The 9,403-nt window shown below is 45.6% G+C and overlaps 1 long non-coding RNA gene across 1 annotated transcript; it reads left to right on the plus strand.

Annotated features, from left to right (window-relative positions):
• The first annotated feature begins 1,573 nt into the window (after positions 1-1,573).
• On the plus strand, positions 1,574-7,101 carry LOC120096312 (uncharacterized). The gene is made up of 2 exons (XR_015636139.1): positions 1,574-1,763; positions 6,220-7,101. It is a non-coding gene; the product is annotated as an uncharacterized LOC120096312 (long non-coding RNA).
• Positions 7,102-9,403: the final 2,302 nt, after the last annotated feature.

Raw genomic sequence — 9,403 nt, forward strand, 5'->3', positions numbered from 1 at the left:
GGAGTGTGTGTGTATGTGTGTGTGTGTGTGCGCACTCGTGCATGTGATGTGCATACTACTCATGCATGAGTGCAGGCATGCACATGCCACAGCATTTGAGTAGATGTCATAGGAAACCTGGGATGACGGTCTTCACCTTTCACTTTGAGACAGTCCTCTTACTTTTCCTCAATGCGCAGGCCAGACTAGCTGGCCTGAGAGCATTCAGGGTCAACTAAACTGGACTTACAAACACACCCTTCCACAGATGTGGTTTTATGTGGTTCTGGGGATCCAGACTTGGGTTCTCATATTTGGGTGACAATCACTGTATGAGTAATCTTTCTAGTCTGAAACTTTGCATTTTAAGGGAAACATTTGATGCAATCAAATTCTGGTAATTACCGTTGCCCTTAAAGAAAGGAAGCTTTGGACCTCCATTCAGTTGCTCTTCTCTACATAACACCAGCCAAATCTTAAAGCAAATGTCCTGTTTGGAGCGTCAAGGCAAAGCCTTTCCAATACAGCAGAATCCCTCCCTCAGCACCTCCAGAGTCAGCAAAGGCAAGGCAGGAGTCTTAGCTTCCCCCTCCTGCCCTGGGCTGATGAGTTCTCCCTCCTCCTTCCTTCTTCCTAAACCTCCTGTGGCACTTTTAAAACCCAGTCCTCAGCATCCTCCTGGGCTCTTTCCCCAAGCATCATTTGGTCTCAGAGAATGGGAACCGTTCTAATGTTAGCCTGAGGAAGCATTTCCCAAAGTGTGATTAGAGGAACTCTTGCCTTAATAGGTACTTCTGGTAAAGAGGTCCTTGTGCTCAAATATTGCTTCGTGCATTCTTCCCCTTTGGAAAATTCCAGTGCACAGTAACATTTCAGCAGAGTAAAAGTTTTGAACGGTTGTGCACAAAGAGATGTGTTTCATGTTTCAGCCAGGAGTTTCTCAAATATATGTGATCATACCAGACTTTTACAACACTGCTTTGTGTGTATATGTGCCTACACATGCACCCATGTGTGTGTGTGTGTCTGTGTGTGTGTGTGTCTGTGTGTGTGTGTGTGTGTGTTTATTCGCTTGTGTGAGGGAGTTAATGTACAAACATCTGGAGACTAGATTCAACCCTGTGGAATGTTTCTCAGGAGACACCCACTTTGTTTCTTGGGACGGGGCTTTTCACTGGGACCTAGAGTTCACTAATTAGGCTAGGCCAACGGACCACTGAGCTGTACAGATGCTCCTGACTCACTTCCCCAGCATTTTGACCTCAAGCACACACGGCACCACTACACATGGTTCTTTCTATCAGTGCTGAGAACCAAACTCAGTCCCTGGTTCTTACGAGGTAAGCATTTTACCCTTTAAGATATCTCCCTAGTGACTAGGACATTAATTTTTATTGGCGGGGTGGTGGTGGGGAACTGACCTATAGCTAGTAAGTTAGTACTTAAAATATCTGCGAAGCCGTGCTTAGGGGAAAGGATTCTGCTATCATTCACAGTTAGCACGACATGGCTTTATTTTATATTGTTTGGATTGACTGTACCCACCTGCATCTCTAGGCATTGTGACATCAATAATAGAGAACCGGCAACACCACCAGGGCCTTTCATCAAAAGCAGGGCCCTGGCACATCCCTCTGGAGCAGTCTCTGATGAGTGCTACTGACTTATCTCCGAGTCACTATTAGTGACATTCAGGGCAGGATGACCTTCCTGTTCGGGGCTGTGCCCAGGTCTCATCTGCAGGACTCGCCAGCAGCAGGTGTATTTCATCTCCTGGCTCCAAGGTATTTGTCCTGCAGCACCTGGTGTGGAGTGATAATTCCTGCCACGGGGATGCTCCTGGTGAACCACTTGGCAGGAGCCTGGGGCTCAGAGGCTCTCTTCACAAATCTCTAAATCAACTGGCCATGCAGATGCCGGAGCAGCAGCAGCTGTTTCTGAAGCAGAGGCCATTCATCTTCTGCCTTTTAATCTCTTGTTTGTGGGGATCCTGGAAGAGTGCAGGTCTCTGCCACTGCACACTGTATGCCTGGGCGCTCACCAAGATTCATCCAGACGATATAATTGCTGGGTGTTCTCAGGAAGCCAACGCATGGGTGGCAAGGATCTTTCATGAAAGGGCTTAGAAGCATGAGGATTCTATTTTAAAGAGCTCAGGAAATGCTGGGCTCCTGTTCTGTTGCCTGAACTCAATACAAACAGGGGATTTATTGTATTAGTTCTAAGTCCTATACTAAGAATAGAGGAAGATCTGGGGGGAAAGTAGAGAATACTAAATCAGGCTTTCTGATAAGGTAGTGATATTGATACATAGAGGAGGCTTAAAGTAGAGGCTTTGGTTCACCCAAAGGATCTCTAGCCTCCTGAGAACTGCTCGGTAACTCGGATGTGAATAGAAAAGGGAACTGCACCTTGTAACACTGTATTGCATCTACCATGGATGGTCAGTCGGCATCACCCACTTATTCTCTCTAAAGCTAAACCCTTGATCTTTGCTTCCAGGACAGGCATCCCCAGACCAGCCAACAGCAATTCCAGATGCCCTTTGGACAAAATACTCCTCTCATTCCAGGTCCTGACTATTGTGTTGCCCCCCTGTCTGCCCTATGTCCCAAACTAGGCCACACCTACTTCCTCTCACAGTCCCTACTTCTTAAATCTTGTCCAGCCCACTGGACTCTCACCCATTTTTGCAACATGACTAACAAATTTTCCCATCATCAAACCTGCTCACCTATGTCTGTCTTCACCCAGAAGCCACAGGATTCTTAAGATATTAATAATAATAATAATTAAAAAAACCCAATACCCTTCTGTGCAAAGCTACAAGCCCCAGCCCTTCCATCAGGCACAGGGTTCTCCATGGACCATCCCACCTGCCCCCTTCCCAGTTGATTCCTTGCCACACTCCTCTCTCCTGACCTTACAGTACTTCTCCAAATGCATCGGGGCACGTACCTCACGACTTGTGCCCATCCCTTCTGCCTGGAAATCTTCCTTCTTGAGGTCTCCACACGGCTGGTCCACCCTCTCCTTCATCAAGTCTCTGTTCCTGTCTCTCACCTACATCATGTAATGCACCCACTCTTCCCCTTTATTGCCTTACTGTTCTAGCAACTCTCATAGTCCGCCATGGTTTGCTTCTACGTCTCCCCTTTAGCTCCTAGCTTGGAAGTGTCTTATTGGTTGTGGTTTTCTTTGTCCTTTTGACTCAGTGCTCCATGGGACAGGGACAGGAATATGGCAGCAGCCACCAGACAAATACACATTAAGTGAAGAAACCAAATGATAGTGACACCTATTAAATACAAGGTAATATATAATATATGAGGATATGTATTCACATATATATGTACACACATGTATATCATTATATTTCCCTCTTAGGAAAGGTTTATATATATATGAATGATCCTGAGAACTCATGCCTACTCTTTCCTTCTCAATTTGAATCATCAGGGCAACCCTAGGCTCATCGGGACTCAATGGTTCAGGGATGTGAGTTGTGGAGGTCTATGAAAGAGTCACCCAGGAGCTAGGAGTTGACATGGGACCTAGCAGCAGAGTTTGTCCCTGATAAGTCAAGAGGAGGGAGAATAGCATTCCAAAGAGGGAAGGCCTGGGAGGTTTGGACACAGAACAATTCAGAATTTGTTTGTTCAGGAGTGGCTTGGCCCAGTAACCTCAGTCCCCTTTGCTGCACTTCTCTGGTTCCAATGCCTCTGTTGGGGGAATCCACTCCCAGTGAAGTACTGAGTCGCTCTATGTAGTAAATGCATCGGTGAAGAGAACAAGCATTTGTCCATATCATGGAGGGTGGACCCACTGACAGCATAAATGAAAAGGTATTTTCAATCTGTGGAAGTGGGCTTGGAAGACTGTGGGTTTTAAAACGGGGATGAAGTGCAGACACACAAGCAGACAGGAAACACTGGGGTGCGTTAGGAGGTGATGGTCTGGCTAAGGAGGCTTAGATAGCTAGTCAGGTGTGGACTCACCTGTCCGTGATCCTCTACAACAACTACTGCCCCCTCCTATGACTCTTTGGTCCTGGTCTACATGCCAGCACTGGTTCCCAGGAATCTTCCTAGACCTTAGTGCCTGGAGGTAGTGCTAAGCCCAGGAAAACTCCTGTCTGGTCTTCTGTCACGTTTCCTCTGTCTTCTGTCATCCCTGCCTTCTTTTTCCTCAAGATGACCTATGAACTGCTTCTCCCTAGAACCATGGGGCTTGAGGTCAAGGTCCTCACAGAGCCCGCACAACCTTGTTGCACCCATTTTAGCACTCTGTGTCATCCTTTTGGAACGTATACACTACAACTCAGAGAAAGGCCTTATTTAAAAAAAGTGAATGGCAAATGTGCGTACATTTAAATAAATAAGAAAGAAGTACTAGGGGCCCTGTGAGTGCCCTTAAATCTTGGCAATGGCTATAGTTGTCTGTAAAAAGCCATCCTGAGAGCAACACAGCTAGATATAGCACACTCTGAGTAGACTACTGACACTGTCTTCCTTACTGTGGCAGACTTCATATCAAGTACAACAGTTCTACCATCAGAGGTCCTCAGCACTTCAGGAACAGAACACCAGGGAAGTTAGCCTCCAGTAGGTCCTGCTGTTTCAAGCAGTAAGCAATAGGATGTTCTTGGAGATATATTCTGTCAACATACACAGGCACACGCACTCACACACCCACACACACACCCATGCACCATACCACATACATACACTCCATACATATGCACATATATATCAAAACACAGCACATACACATACCACACAAACCACACACAAAACAACATTCAACACACTGTCACATATACCACATACACATGTGCACACACAAAATATACATACCATATGATACACCATATACACACACACACATCATGTACATTCCTCCCTATACACACTTATACCCACATATGCACACACACACATGGCACACATTCATATATACACCACACTCCACACACATATACAAACACCATTTTCACATACGCATGCCACCCACTCATATCAGAAAACATACCTACGCCACACAAAATACTCACCACATACACACCACACATACAACATTCACCCCCCCCACACACATATGCCATACCATTCATGCTAAATACACTGTATACACACCACACACATCTACCCCATCACACACACTGGTGTGCAGGTGTCAGCTTCTTCTGACTATTCATTCGACCATTGTTGACTTGGGTTTAGATGCAGAGAGGTTCAGTCTAGAGACACAGCCATTATGTCTGCGAACTGGATAATCTTTACTTCTGCGCTTTAGTCACTGATTACATGCATCATGCCTGCAGCTGCACACATTGTGTTTGCAACTGCACACATCGTGCCTGCAGCTGTTCTTTCTTATCCCAGGGCCTCGATTCCCCCTTCTCTCTTTCCTGCTCGCACACTTCACTCTGCCACCTTTATTCTCAGGCCTGACTGGGTAAACTGAGGCCTGCTTTCACCCTCCCCTGACCGATTTGTGAGGTCTGCACCCCTCAGAGTCATCTCGTGAACTTCTCTAGATTAAAAACGCACATCAGTCTCTTGTTCATAGGTGGCTTAGTCGTTACATTGAACCTGACCAATAGAGGGGAAAAGTCCTTAAGGATGTAACTGTTTACAAATCTCACACATCCTCTTGGGCAACATATGACTCATTGGAAAGAATTCTTTGAGGAGATAAGTATAAATTTACCCAAAACACTGAGATTAAATTCCTTCAGAGACACTCCTGGGTGTAGACATTAGGGGAAAAGCAATCGCAAGATGTCTCCGGTTTTGCAGACCTGCAAGCAGCTGGCTTTCCTGAAGGATGCCTGCTGAGCAGAGGGAAAAGCTTGGTGGGCTCAGCCCAGCCTCCAGGGTGTCCCTGCAGCCATGGGGTGACTTACTCTCCAGGTGGAGCAGCAGCAGAGATGATTTGATGGAAGGGACTTTTCATTGCGACTGTTCTCCCAGCAAAGCTCCTCTCGGGGGACCTCAGACTGGCACCTTTCACCATTGTTAAATTCACTTAAGATAAAAGCGACACCGGGCAAACAACAAGGGAAGAGCCATTAAGGGCTGAGTGTAAGCCTTGACTGACAGGCAGGTTCTCCAAAATGCTCAGCTGCCAGCCTAGCTACCGCTGAATCACTAACGTGAATGCTGTCCCTAGCCAGCGCTTGACAAACAGGCAGGGCCCCGGCCAAGCCTACAGGACCTCCATCCATTATTCCCACAGCCTCGGTCTCTGAGAAGAGCCACCCATACTCCATCAGTGACATCACCTGGAACCACCTGGAGAGAGGGGATCCCCGCCTGCAAAATGAGACCCTATCTTCTGCCTGCTTTCAGGTCGGTGCCTGCTGGTAGCAAGCCATGGGCTGTGGAGCTTCGATTTCCTCACTGTGTAGCTGAGAGAGACAGTGTGAAGATTGGACTCAAATCATAGGGAATGCATAGACTGCCGGGTCTCTCGCTTAGCCTGTTTTCTCCAGCGAGTACAGAATTGTATTGATTGTCATGTGTTTTCTTGGGACTGGGCACACGGCCATCCATTTGTTGAGATTTGCCAGCATACAGTCTGGTAAATGTAGACGCTCTATAGCAAGGAACTAACAGCAGGTACCTAACCTGCTAAACATTTTTTTTAAACATCATCATCATCATCACCACCACCACCATCATCATTCACAATGTTTAACTATGTAGCCCAGGATAACCTGGAACTTGTGATGTTCATATCTCCATCTTCAGAATCCAGGGACTACAGACCCATCAACATGCCCTACAATTGTGGGAAAATTTATGAAGGTAACTTTTACCTTTGGAAGTTTCTGGAAAATAGACAAATAGAAACCCACAATGAAAATGCTACCATACCATAAGTCCACAGTTGAAATTTACAGTTGCTCCTAAGTGCAGTGACTCTTAATGTTTGTTGGTTCCTTCTTGAGCTTGGCCACATCTTACCTGTGTGACCTGGAGAGAGTTGCTTAACCTCTATGTGATTTCATGTCTGCGTCTTTAAAATCAAGTATAGGAAATCCTTCCTGGAGTCACTGTGAACATTAAATGAGTTTGAAATATAAAACTCGGGCTGGAGGATAACTTACTCCCTAAATTGTTTGCTGTGCCATCAAATGCAGGACCTCATGCAGGGGACAAATAATTTGGATGTGGTGACACTCCTGTGCTTATAAGCCCCAAATTAGAGACGTTTCCCTAGGGCTTGCTCATCATAGCCTACTTAACTGAAGAATTCCAGTGAGAATCTCAAATAATAAGGTGGATGACATCTGGGGACAACACCAAAGGTTGACTGCTGACCTCCATAGGCTTGAACACATGCACATGTATGTCATGAACGCACGTGCGCGCGTGCGCACACACACACACACACACACCAACCACACACCATGAACCCAAGAACACCATAAATAATAAATCTTTAAGTCTCATTGTACACCATTTTCCATCCTGCCCTTGGCCTCAGCTGCAGTTCCACCGTAACACCGCCTCCTCTCTCCATGACATTTTGAGCCTAGGGATGATCCTACAATGCTTAGCATTGCTTTTGGCTGCCACATTGACATCAGCGGCCCATTTTAGCTGATGATCATATCATACAGCCTTGTTCTTGATTGCAAAGGATTCTGAAATACCAAGTGAGGAGACTGAAATCCTTGCAAAAGATTTGTGTGTACAACTTGAGACAGATTCTTGCCCAGTTGCTCACCCGGAATTCAGCTGTAGGTATGTTCTATGGGGTCCTGAAATGTTGGTGTGTCTTATGCATGCTTAGAAACACAAGTCTCCATTCTAGCTTCTTTATCATGTGCTGCCGCCATCCATGAGATGCTTCCTTAGGAAGCATAAGTATCCTGCATTGGTGCAGCTGTGGGTAGAGCTGGGGAGGGTAGGCTGGACCACTGTCAATCTTGAATGCAACTGTCATGAAGGTCTTGAAGTGCACATTTGATGACAGACTTTTTACCACTATGCTTCTTTATGTTCTTGCCCTAAAGACTCTCCTGGTGAAAAAAAAATCTAGCTGGGTCTTTTAACCCATGCCATCCAGACCATCCCTTCTCTCTTCCCCTCCATCATCACAGTGCTCTCCATTGTCAATATGTCTCTTCAACCAAGATCATGTAGACTTCATGCACATTTGAGAATGGTCTTACCAGGCTGCACATGTGTACCAATATTCTTTCTAGTTTATACAAACTTACAGAAACACAACTTTGAAAACCAGTATTATGATTTTTTACCATCTGCATCAAATCTTGAATCCCTCAATAAGCAAAGAGGCACAGATGCAATCAGAGGTCACTCAGCTGTCTTCCATGTCTCGGTTTTATTGACTACAGAGAATTCCATCTTATTGTTTTATAATATTTTCTATTTCCTCCTTTGCTAGACAATGAGGTTCTTCCTTCATATTGAAAACCAAGTACTACTGATCTCCTTGTGCAGTGCCTTACCATGCTTATGGAGTTATTTTCTCAGTATAACTTTCTAGAATATAGCTTAAGGATTTTTTTGATATGTTAAGATTTTGTGAATTGCAAGGGGTCTCACTCCTCCATTATACCCACCACAAGTTGAAAATATTACAAGTGAAGAAATTTCCCTTAAATATACTAACCCACCAAAGACACCAGCTGAGCCAGTGGAATCTCTTTTATTTGTTTTGTTTTTTTTTTAATCAGTTAAGGTGTTAAATGTTGATATTCTGTCTAAGCTCTACCCCCACAGCTACCTGGGACAGCCAGGTATGCTCTGCCCCACAGTTGCCTGGCAACAACCAACTGTGCCTGACACTATAAAAGGGGCTGCTTGCCCCCTTCTCTTCCTCTTCCTCTTCCTCTTCCTCTCTCTTATTTCTCTCTTACTCCTCTCTTACCCCCTCTTACTCTTTGTTCTTCTCTGCTCTTGCCCCTTCCCATCCTCCTCCTTCATGTGCCCATGGCTGGCCTTTCCTCTCCTCTCCTTTTCCTCTCTCATTAAACCTCTCCATGTGGAACCATGTTGTCTGGGTGTGTTCTGTCCATGCTCGGGCCGAGATTTAAACCCTAACATTAAAGATAAAAAAGTATTTGGGGCAAAACAAAGGTTTTGTTGCTCATTTGCAAGCTCTATAGACTCTGCGAATAGAGAGGGGTCCAAAAGCTGGGAGACATTGTCTCTGAAGGCGTTTGGGTTTACACTGCATTTGAGGTGTCCCTCCCAATGTCCCCTCCCTCCTTTTTTTCTACTGGCTTAACGATATCTATGTGGCCCTCTATAGTAAGAGTCAGGTCTTTCTAGGCACAAACATGGAAATAACTGCAATAGGACTCACTCCCCACCCATGATACAAGAAGGCAGTGTGGTACAGGGTCTCTCACCTTGGGGCACAGGCACAGAAACAGGTGTTGGCT

The sequence above is a fragment of the Rattus norvegicus genome, chromosome 13 (assembly GCF_021556685.1).
Source record: "Rattus norvegicus strain SHRSP/BbbUtx chromosome 13, alternate assembly SHRSP_T2T, whole genome shotgun sequence".
In the NCBI taxonomy this organism is placed as follows: Eukaryota; Metazoa; Chordata; class Mammalia; order Rodentia; family Muridae; genus Rattus; species Rattus norvegicus.